The sequence below is a fragment of the Chiloscyllium punctatum genome, chromosome 42 (assembly GCF_047496795.1).
Source record: "Chiloscyllium punctatum isolate Juve2018m chromosome 42, sChiPun1.3, whole genome shotgun sequence".
Taxonomy (NCBI): Eukaryota; Metazoa; Chordata; class Chondrichthyes; order Orectolobiformes; family Hemiscylliidae; genus Chiloscyllium; species Chiloscyllium punctatum.
In genome coordinates this window covers 2,960,510-2,969,298 of record NC_092780.1, presented here as the reverse complement: position 1 = coordinate 2,969,298, position 8,789 = coordinate 2,960,510, and the positions used below count along the sequence as shown (strand labels likewise).

The 8,789-nt window shown below is 43.0% G+C and overlaps 1 protein-coding gene across 1 annotated transcript in view; it reads left to right on the top strand.

Annotated features, from left to right (window-relative positions):
• The first annotated feature begins 2,117 nt into the window (after positions 1-2,117).
• Positions 2,118-8,789, top strand: part of LOC140465637 (junction plakoglobin-like) — a 67,996-nt gene continuing 61,324 nt past the window's right edge. The window contains exon 1 of the mRNA XM_072561196.1: positions 2,118-2,233. The gene's annotated coding sequence lies outside the window, so the exon portion shown is untranslated. The remainder of the gene's footprint in view (positions 2,234-8,789) is intronic.

The window sequence follows — 8,789 nt, the reverse complement described above, 5'->3', positions numbered from 1 at the left end:
ATGGTATTGGGGGAAAAGTACTAACTTGGATTGAAAATTGGTTGGCTGACAGGAAACAAAGAGTAGTGATAAACGGCTCCATTTCGGAATGGCAGGCAGTGACCAGTGGGGTACCACAGGGATCAGTGCTGGGACCGCAGTTTTTTACAATATATGTTAATGATATAGAAGATGGTATTAGTAATAACATTAGCAAATTTGCTGATGATACTAAGCTGGGTGACAGGGTGAAATATGATGAGGATGTTAGGAGATTACAGGGTGACCTGGACAGGTTAGGTGAGTGAGCAGAGACATGGCAGATGCAGTTTAATGTGGATAAATGTATGGTTATCCACTTTGGTGGCAAGAACAGGAAGGCAGATTACTACCTAAATGGAATCAATTTAGGTAAAGGGGCAGTACAGAGAGATCTGGGTGTTCTTGTACGCCAGTCAATGAAGGTAAGCATGCAGGTACAGCAGGTAGTGAAGAAGGCTAATAGCATGCTGGCCTTCATAACAAGAGGGATTGAGTATAGAAACAAAGAGGTTCTTCTGCAGCTGTACAGGGCTCTGGTGAGACCATACCTGGAGTACTGTGTTCAGTTCTGGTCTCCAAATTTGAGGAAAGACATTCTGGCTATTGAGGGAGTGCAGCATAGGTTCACGAGGTCAATTCCTGGAATGGCAGGATTACCTTACACTGAAAGACTGGAGCGGCTGGGCTTGTATACCCTTGAATTTAGAAGACTGAGAGGGGATCTGATTGAGACATATAAGATTATTAAAGGATTGGACACTCTGGAGGCAGGAAACATGTTTCTGCTGATGGGTGAGTGCTGAACCAGAGGACACAGCTTAAAAATATGGGGTAGACCATTTAGGGCAGAGATGAGGAGAAACTTCTTCACCTAGAGAGTGGTGGCTGTGTGGAATGCTCTGCCCCAGAGGGCAGTGGAGGCCCAGTCTCTGGATTCATTTAAGAAAGAGTTGGATAGAGCTCTCAAGGATAGTGGAATCAAGGGTTATGGAGATAAGGCAGGAACAGGATACTGATTAAGGATGATTAACCATGATCATATTGAATGGTGGTGCAGGTTAGAAGGGCAGAATGGCCTACTCCTGCACCTATTGTCTATTGTCTATTGAGAGCACTTCCTGTTTTTGTACACAGTACATAAAAAGTTCAGATCTGACACTTAGCAGAATCAATGTTTAACAATGAGTATTTTAAAAATATTTATTTATGGAATGTGGGCATTGCAGGCCAGCATTTATTAATCATCCCTAGTTATCCTTGAGAAGGTGGTGGCGAGCTGACTTCTTGAACCACTGTAGTCTATTTGGATTAGGGACAGCCAAATGCTACTGGGGAGGTAATTCCAAGATTGTGCCCACTGACACTGAGGGAATGGTGACTTATTTCCAAATCAGAACAATACTGATTCTAAATGCTGGAGGCAGACCTGCAATGTGATTCATGAGGGAATTCCATAATTTTTACTCGGTAACATTGAAGGTAACAGCGATATATTTCCAAATGAGAATGGTAAGTGGTTGGGAAGGGAACTTGCAGTACTCCTTGTATTGACTAGTATGAATTAATCTTGGTATTGATACATGAATGCTGTCAGTGTTGGAGATGGGAGATAACCTGTGGTTAAACTACAGCAGGAGAAAGTGAGGACTGCAGATGCTGGAGATCAGAGCTGAAAATGTGTTGCTGGAAAAGCGCAGCAGGTCAGGCAGCATCCAAGGAGCAGGAGAATCGACGTTTCGGGCATTAGCCCTTCTTCAGGAATGAGGTCGGGGACTACAGCAGCCTCCAAGACTGACCAGGAGCTTTGATTGACAGGTGCAGCCAGCTCACCTGAGTTACCCCTCCTACCAGGTGTGGTTCCACGCAGCCGCAGACAGAAGGATCAGGGGGCGGGAATTGGAATGGGACAGAACCAATCGGAGACGAGCCTCGCCGAAGTCCAACGATGATTGGTAGAGGTGGGCGACCCCACCCTTCAGAGGCGGAGACATGTGATGATTGATAGTGAATGGACCAATGGTACCTGGGTATTGGGATACGATTGACCGTACATGGACCAATAGGGAGAGTGTCTCGGTGACAGCTGCCTAATGGGAGGGTTCCAAGGGCGGGTTGGTGGTTGGCGCTGGGCTCTGGGCTCGAGCGCCTCTTTGTTCGGGCGGTAGGCGGCGGAGCTGGAAGCTGAGCTCCGAGAGCACTCAGCGCTCCTCAGGTAACAGGCTGTGGCTCTCTGTCCCGGGGACTCGGAGACGGTTTGCCCCCTTGTCTTTGGGGGTCGGGAGTCCCGGAGTGGGACACTCCGTTCAGGTGCCCTCCCGGTGTCCGGGCCTGGCCTCGGGTTGCCGCGGTGGTCAGTGTGTCAGAGTTCCCCTGCTCGGGTGCGGCTGGCTGGGGCACTGGGGGGAGGAGAGGGGAGAGGGGAGAGGGGAGAGGGGAGAGGGGTGAGGGGTGAGGTGTGGGTCTGGGTCTGGGTCTGGGTCTGGGGGGGGGGTCTGTCGGGTGTGTGTGTGTGTGTGTGGAGGGGGGGGGGTCTGTGTAGGTGGTGATGTCTAGGGGTGTGGGGGGGGTGTCTGTGTGGTTGGGGGTGTGTGTGTCTGGGGGGGTATCTGTGGGTGGGGGGGGGTCTGTGTAGGTGGTGATGTCTAGGGGTGTGTGGGTGGGGGGTATCTGTTGGTCTGTGTGGTTGGGGGTGTGTGTGTCTGGGGGTATCTGTGGGTCTGTGTCTGTCTGGGGGTGATTGCTGTTGCTCAGTCTGACCCTCTCTGGTGGGATTCTGTTTGAAGTTCTAATCTTTTCCTCAATCCCATTTCTGAAAGAGCAGAGTTGGGGATGTTGTGATTTCCATGTTTTGTGGTGTCTTGGTCCTGGGGCTGGAGGTGGGGGTCCTCTGTTTTGTTCTGCAGTATCTGGGCATCTTTGTCCAGTTTGGGTGGGCAGCTGATTGATTGATTGATTGATTGTTCAGGTGTTTGTGGACCCAGAGAGAGACTGGGAGACCTCTTGTCAGCCTGGGGCAAGGACTAGCTTCGGAACTGTTGACAGCCGTATGTGCAAAGTTCAACTGGCCGTTTTGTTCCAGATATAAATTAGAGCTTTTTAGTGGTTTGCAACCATCTGTTCTCTGGGAATGGCTTATTGGCAGTTGAGAGTAAAACTGAAATTGTTTTTTGCATTGTGCCAGTGACATGACGCTGCTACAGACTGAAAACTATTTACAATTTGCTGTTTGAAAGGTCGCTGCAAACAAGTTCAATAGTATAGTAACATCAAAAAAAAGGATCTGATCAATACTTGCACAGTAAAATTATTGCAGGAGATACTGTCCAATGATTTATGAGGGAGCAGATCTGGAGGTAATTACCAGGCTGTTATCTCTAAGTTAGTATAAACTTAGAATAGTAATGAGTTGCTATAACTTAGAATTTCTGTCTCAGTGGGTACATGCAGCCTTATTGTGTCTATGTGCTGGCCTTTTTAATTAAACAATTAATTATTACCATTCCTTCTCCTCTCACTGATTCGAGGTGAAGTTGTAGCCTCTCTGAGAATCTTTTTGTGTATCACTGGGTGCTATCCTGGTTTTGATACTGTGTTGCTGTGCAATTTAGTAAAATGAACAAATACCAATTAAGGATATCTTTGTTTTGAAAATTTCTGGAGCAATCATGGTTTCACTAATTGTAAAAGTTTATACTGTATAATAATTAGGAAAATTGAGTTTGGGGATATGTTGATTAATGAACACTCAAACTGTGGATTGACTGGAAGTTCAGTGTAATGTAATCTTTTGTCCAAGGTGCTCTATTCAGTCCTATTGGTAAGGGCATTAGGGATTCTCTGAAAAGAGCAGAAAAGTTTTTGGATTGAGTTTGGAAAAGGTGTGAGAACTATTTGTGTGCATGTGCAGATTAAATATGTTTTTGTTTTTGTGCTACTGATTTGCCCTGTAACTGGAAATGAGAATTTAAACATCTGGGAAAAATGTTGAGATGAGGACTTGCGTGAGACAAGCTGAGCACAAAATCTGTTTGGTGAGGGTGTTACTGTTCAGTAAGCTGATTTGGTCTTGTTACAAAGCCCAGCTGTTTACCTGTTATGCATTTCAGCCTTTTTGTGGAAACGTGCCATGTTTTTGGCAGCAATCTGCTTTTATATGTTGTGGCATTGCTAATTTGTACTGTTTATGGAGTCTGGGTGTATTTGGCTAGGTTGTGTATTGGAGAAGTGTTTTACAGTGGAGTATTTAGCATCTTGTACTTTTTCTCTTTTGAAGGTAATGACCCATTTTACTTGGTATATTGCTAAGGTTTGTTATGGGGATAGTTTTTTAAAAAACAGGTTTATATGTTGTACATTCTAAATATGTATCCATGTCCTGTGAAGAAATTTCTTTTTTTTTGATAACTGTTCTTGTCGATATCTAATTTTGAAAGCTCTCTTGTAATTATTTTGCAAATTTATAATGTGAACATCTTCAGGTGTTGTAGGTGGCGGCAGCAGCTTTTGGGGCACTGATGGTGGGCAATGTTACAGGGGGTTTTAACCTTTTCTGTTACGGGGTCTGTCCTAATCCCTTCCTACACTGACACTTGTTTAACACTGAGGCCAGTTTATAAATTTATAGTGTCATTGTGTTCTGGTTAGAATGTATGAAGGATTGAACCTAGGACCCTGCTTAGTCTTTCGTCAAAAACCATGTTTGGTTAAATATTGGCCCGCTGACTTTATACTGGGTGTAATGGGGTGTTAGGATCACTTGCCTGATAGCTGCTGCATGTCCAAAGTAAACTTGCTAGATTCGCCAAAACTCTATACAGGTGTCTTGGTTAAAACCCTGTCTCTATTTTTAACATAAACAGCAGTTTCTTTTGGTTTACTCAGTGAAGTGTATTAGGAGTCCAACCAGCCTAACTTTGCCAGTGGATCCCTTTGTAAAATCTGTGATCCAATTTGGGAGGAAGACTATGGGTACAGTGAAATATTGAGAACAAATGTGATTCAACTACTGCCAGTTGTAAATGACTCAGACTTCGAAAGCTGCAGATTATGCTCGGGAATCTCCTTTTTTTGACAACACAGCAGTTTCTTTGAGAAGTCTGGGTGTAGGCAGGGTGTGAGTGCAATGAGAAAATCAGCCCCAAAGCATTTGAGTCAAAACTAGTACAGTAAAAGCACTGTCAGCTCTTTTTCAGTTTATCTGTCCAGGACCCCTCCCAACTATATATCTTTTAAAGCACCCCCCTCCCCTCAGGGGTGCAATGCCTCTAAAGATCAAGAGCATTGTCATTACTTCTCTATCGTGTCTATGTATCCTCACACACACTGTCAGTAACTGGTAGTTGTGATTCTGACTGAGTCTTTACACTGCCTTGGTGCTGAATTTTGAACCTTGATTATTTTGTGACTCAGTATCACTGACTAAATGATTCACCTCCTGAGGCTGGTGTGGGTGGGATAGTGAGATACAAGTGAACAACCTTTGGGTTCAGGATTTCTGCTGTAGCCAATTGTCAAGTAGTGCTTTTGGTATTGTATAGTAGCTTTGGCAGGAATTTCATGCTCTGATATGACTTCCTGAGAGAATCGTGATTGGCTGCAGCCACAGACAATGGCAGTCTTTTGTTTGTGACGGAGAGATTTTTTGGTTACTCCGTTACCAGAAACAAAGCTTCAAGCTGCTTCAACCAACCTGTTGATCTTATGATGACCTTACATTTTTCAATTTACTTACCTTGATTCCTAGAATATTGTTTTGTAAAGGTTTTTGGCATTTTTTGCATGACAATTACACATGATGTTTTTATACTGTTTCCCTGAGTTACTGTCTCCCTGGAACCCGAGTGGGAGTTGATGCCTCCACACATGCTGTTACCCCGATCAGTGACAGGGTATTGAATCATCATGCATCCTATCCTTTCCCTCAACCTCCTCTTATCCATTTCTCTTCACTCCTATAACTTAACTCAAGATTGTCTTTAGTCACCTTCCCAAACTCCGCCTCTAATCCCACTCATTGCTTGTTCATAATGAATGATATATTTGTATTTATTTTGAAAACAAATTTCTGACAACAGCTCCTAGAAACTTGCTAAATCTATTTAAACTATCCAAACAAATTGTCACTTGTGCCTACAAGTGACAATATTGGACCAAGCTGGTGATGGTTTAGTTGCTTTGGTGGACTTATGGCTTTTATCAGTTTCTTTCTATTTTTAAAAGGGATCCAGTTGTTTCCACCATTTCTCGTCACCCTGTTCTTCAGCTTGAGTGCCCCCTCTCGTACTGAAAATACATAACCTGCAGAAACTCTTAATCAAGTCTAAAGAAAATCTGTCTAGCGTTCCTATTTCAGGGATAGAATGTTGCACCCATTGTATGTGTCACTTAACTAGTAATCCAGAGGTTCACATAAGGCTTTGAGAACACCAGGTTCAAAACCTACCACGGTTGCTTGTGGGGTTTAATCACCTTTCCCAATCCTGTGGTATACTCTGTGGTGATCATCAAACTATCATTGTTATAAAAACCCATGGTTCAATAATAGTTTGGAAGGAAGGAAGGAAATCTGTCTCTCATACCCAGTCTGGCCAATCTGTGACTCCAGACCCACAGCCATGTGGTTGACTCTACCTGCCCTCTGAAATGGTCTAAAGTTCCGACCGTTCAAGGGCGATTCGAGATGGGTAACAAAAATGCTGGCCTTACTAGTGATATTCACATCCATGAAAGAGCAAAGCTAAAACTATTCCTTTTTGTTACTTTTCTTGTTGGTTTTCCTACTCATTTGGTCTTGTGCTATCTTGAATTTTGTGATATGCAATATTTTTAGTTTTGAGTATTTCACTGATATCAGCCTAATTTCAGTTTTGATATTCAAAAAGGTAAATGTAGTCTGAAGCTGCACAGCTGAGACCAAATCAGCAACTCATTGGTTTGAGCCTCAGGCAAAGAAATCTAACTGGTCTGTTGGTCAGAATTCAATCAGCGAGATTCAGTGGGTTCCTGGCTGACCCCAGAGACATGGACACTTGATCCAAGCTGACACACCCAGTGCAATACTGAGAGTGTGCTGCACAATCAGAAATATTGCCTTTCATATCTGTAAAAAATCTCATGACAATAATTCAGAAAGAGCTCTGGAGTTCATGTGTGGCCTAGCCAATATTTATTCCTCCATCAAAACACCTAAAACCAGATTATTGTTATAGTTCTGTGACTTTGTGGGAATTTTCTGTCCAGTTACTGCTTTTGGCAACCTGATGTCTTTAAAGGCACTATGAAAATGCAAATCTGTCCTTTTTTAATCTTGAATGCTGACCACTTTTTTTGTGTGTGTGGTGGAAATTATTATACAGTCCTGAACTGGTTAACTGCAGATTCATGTTGACTGTAGCATGAGGAGGAACCAGCTGACTCGCTAATTGTTTAACTGATCTGGAGGAAGCTAAAGTTCAGCTGGTGAAATTGCAAGCAATAAATTAAAGCCCTGAGTTATTGCTACATATGTTGTGTGATACAATGGGATGGTGTGCAATTCCCAGGTTCTGTCCATCAAATATTACTAGCCAACAGGCAAGGTACTGTGCAACTGCTTCACAGTACTAACTTGCAATGTTTTTTTTCGGATTGTGATATTGCTGGGAACGTTTTGAAGGCTTGTGACTGAGGGGAGTGGTAGAGGATAAACTGGAAAATAAGTGGCATCTGTTGGAATGGTGAATGATTCATGTGGGGATATCTGTTCCCTCTGATGTAACCTGCACAAACACCACAGGGGAAAAGTTTTTTGTGTTTAAGTTGCACCTTTTTAAATGGGTAATGAAATACTTTTGTTAGTGTAGTCTCAGAATATTTTCAACATTATCAGTTTGTGCATGGCAAGATCCTACAGCAGTGAGATAATGATTTATAGGAGTCTGTGTTTTAAATGATTTTTGTTAAGGGATATATGTTGGCCGTAACAAGAAGCTTCCTGTTGTATTTCAGAAAAGTCATAGGGTCTTTGGTTGAGAGGTAGATAGGAGGGGTCACAGTTTGACTCCTCTGAAATGTAGCTTCTTTGATAGTGCTGCACTCTCTCTCAGTGCTGTAGTGAGAATGGCCGACTGGATTGTGTTCACTTCTCTGCATTTGGCAGTGAACCCACAGCCATCCAACCTTGTGTGTGTATGTTATGGACGGATCTGGGAATGGCCAGGAATGGAAAAAGCTGGTGTTATATCTCCAAGTACTATCTCCACCATCAGGAGCTTGCTGTTGAAATCCTCTCATGGTCCTTATCCAAAAAATTCTTTGCTTTATACACTCCAACATAAGTTAAATAATCAAACTAAACTGCCCTTTCCCTTTCACTCAATGTTCGAGAATCTGAAAAAGTGATGTTTTGCCTTTAAGTTTCCCTTTAGAATCTGAATTCCTCTAATCTAAGGCTTTTCTTCAGTGGAAGCCTCATTCTAAACCACTGGACAGATCCCAGCCCTTGGTTTAATTGTTCACTGCTGCTCCATCTTAAATTTCCAATGTTTATGTGGTTAATCTGAAGACTGGTTTTGCAGACTTGAATTTTAATGATTAAGGGCTGACCTGAGTTAGAGACTTCAGATGTTAAAAGGAATTGTTTTGGGCAGAGAGAAAAAGGCTATTTTCCCTGGATAATTCACGATGGGGCCATTATCTTAAAGATAGATCTATGCTGTTCAAGGATGATGTCGAGAAGCTTTTGTTTTACACAGGGTCCTTTCCTCTTTCCATCTCTCTGTCCCTTTGGA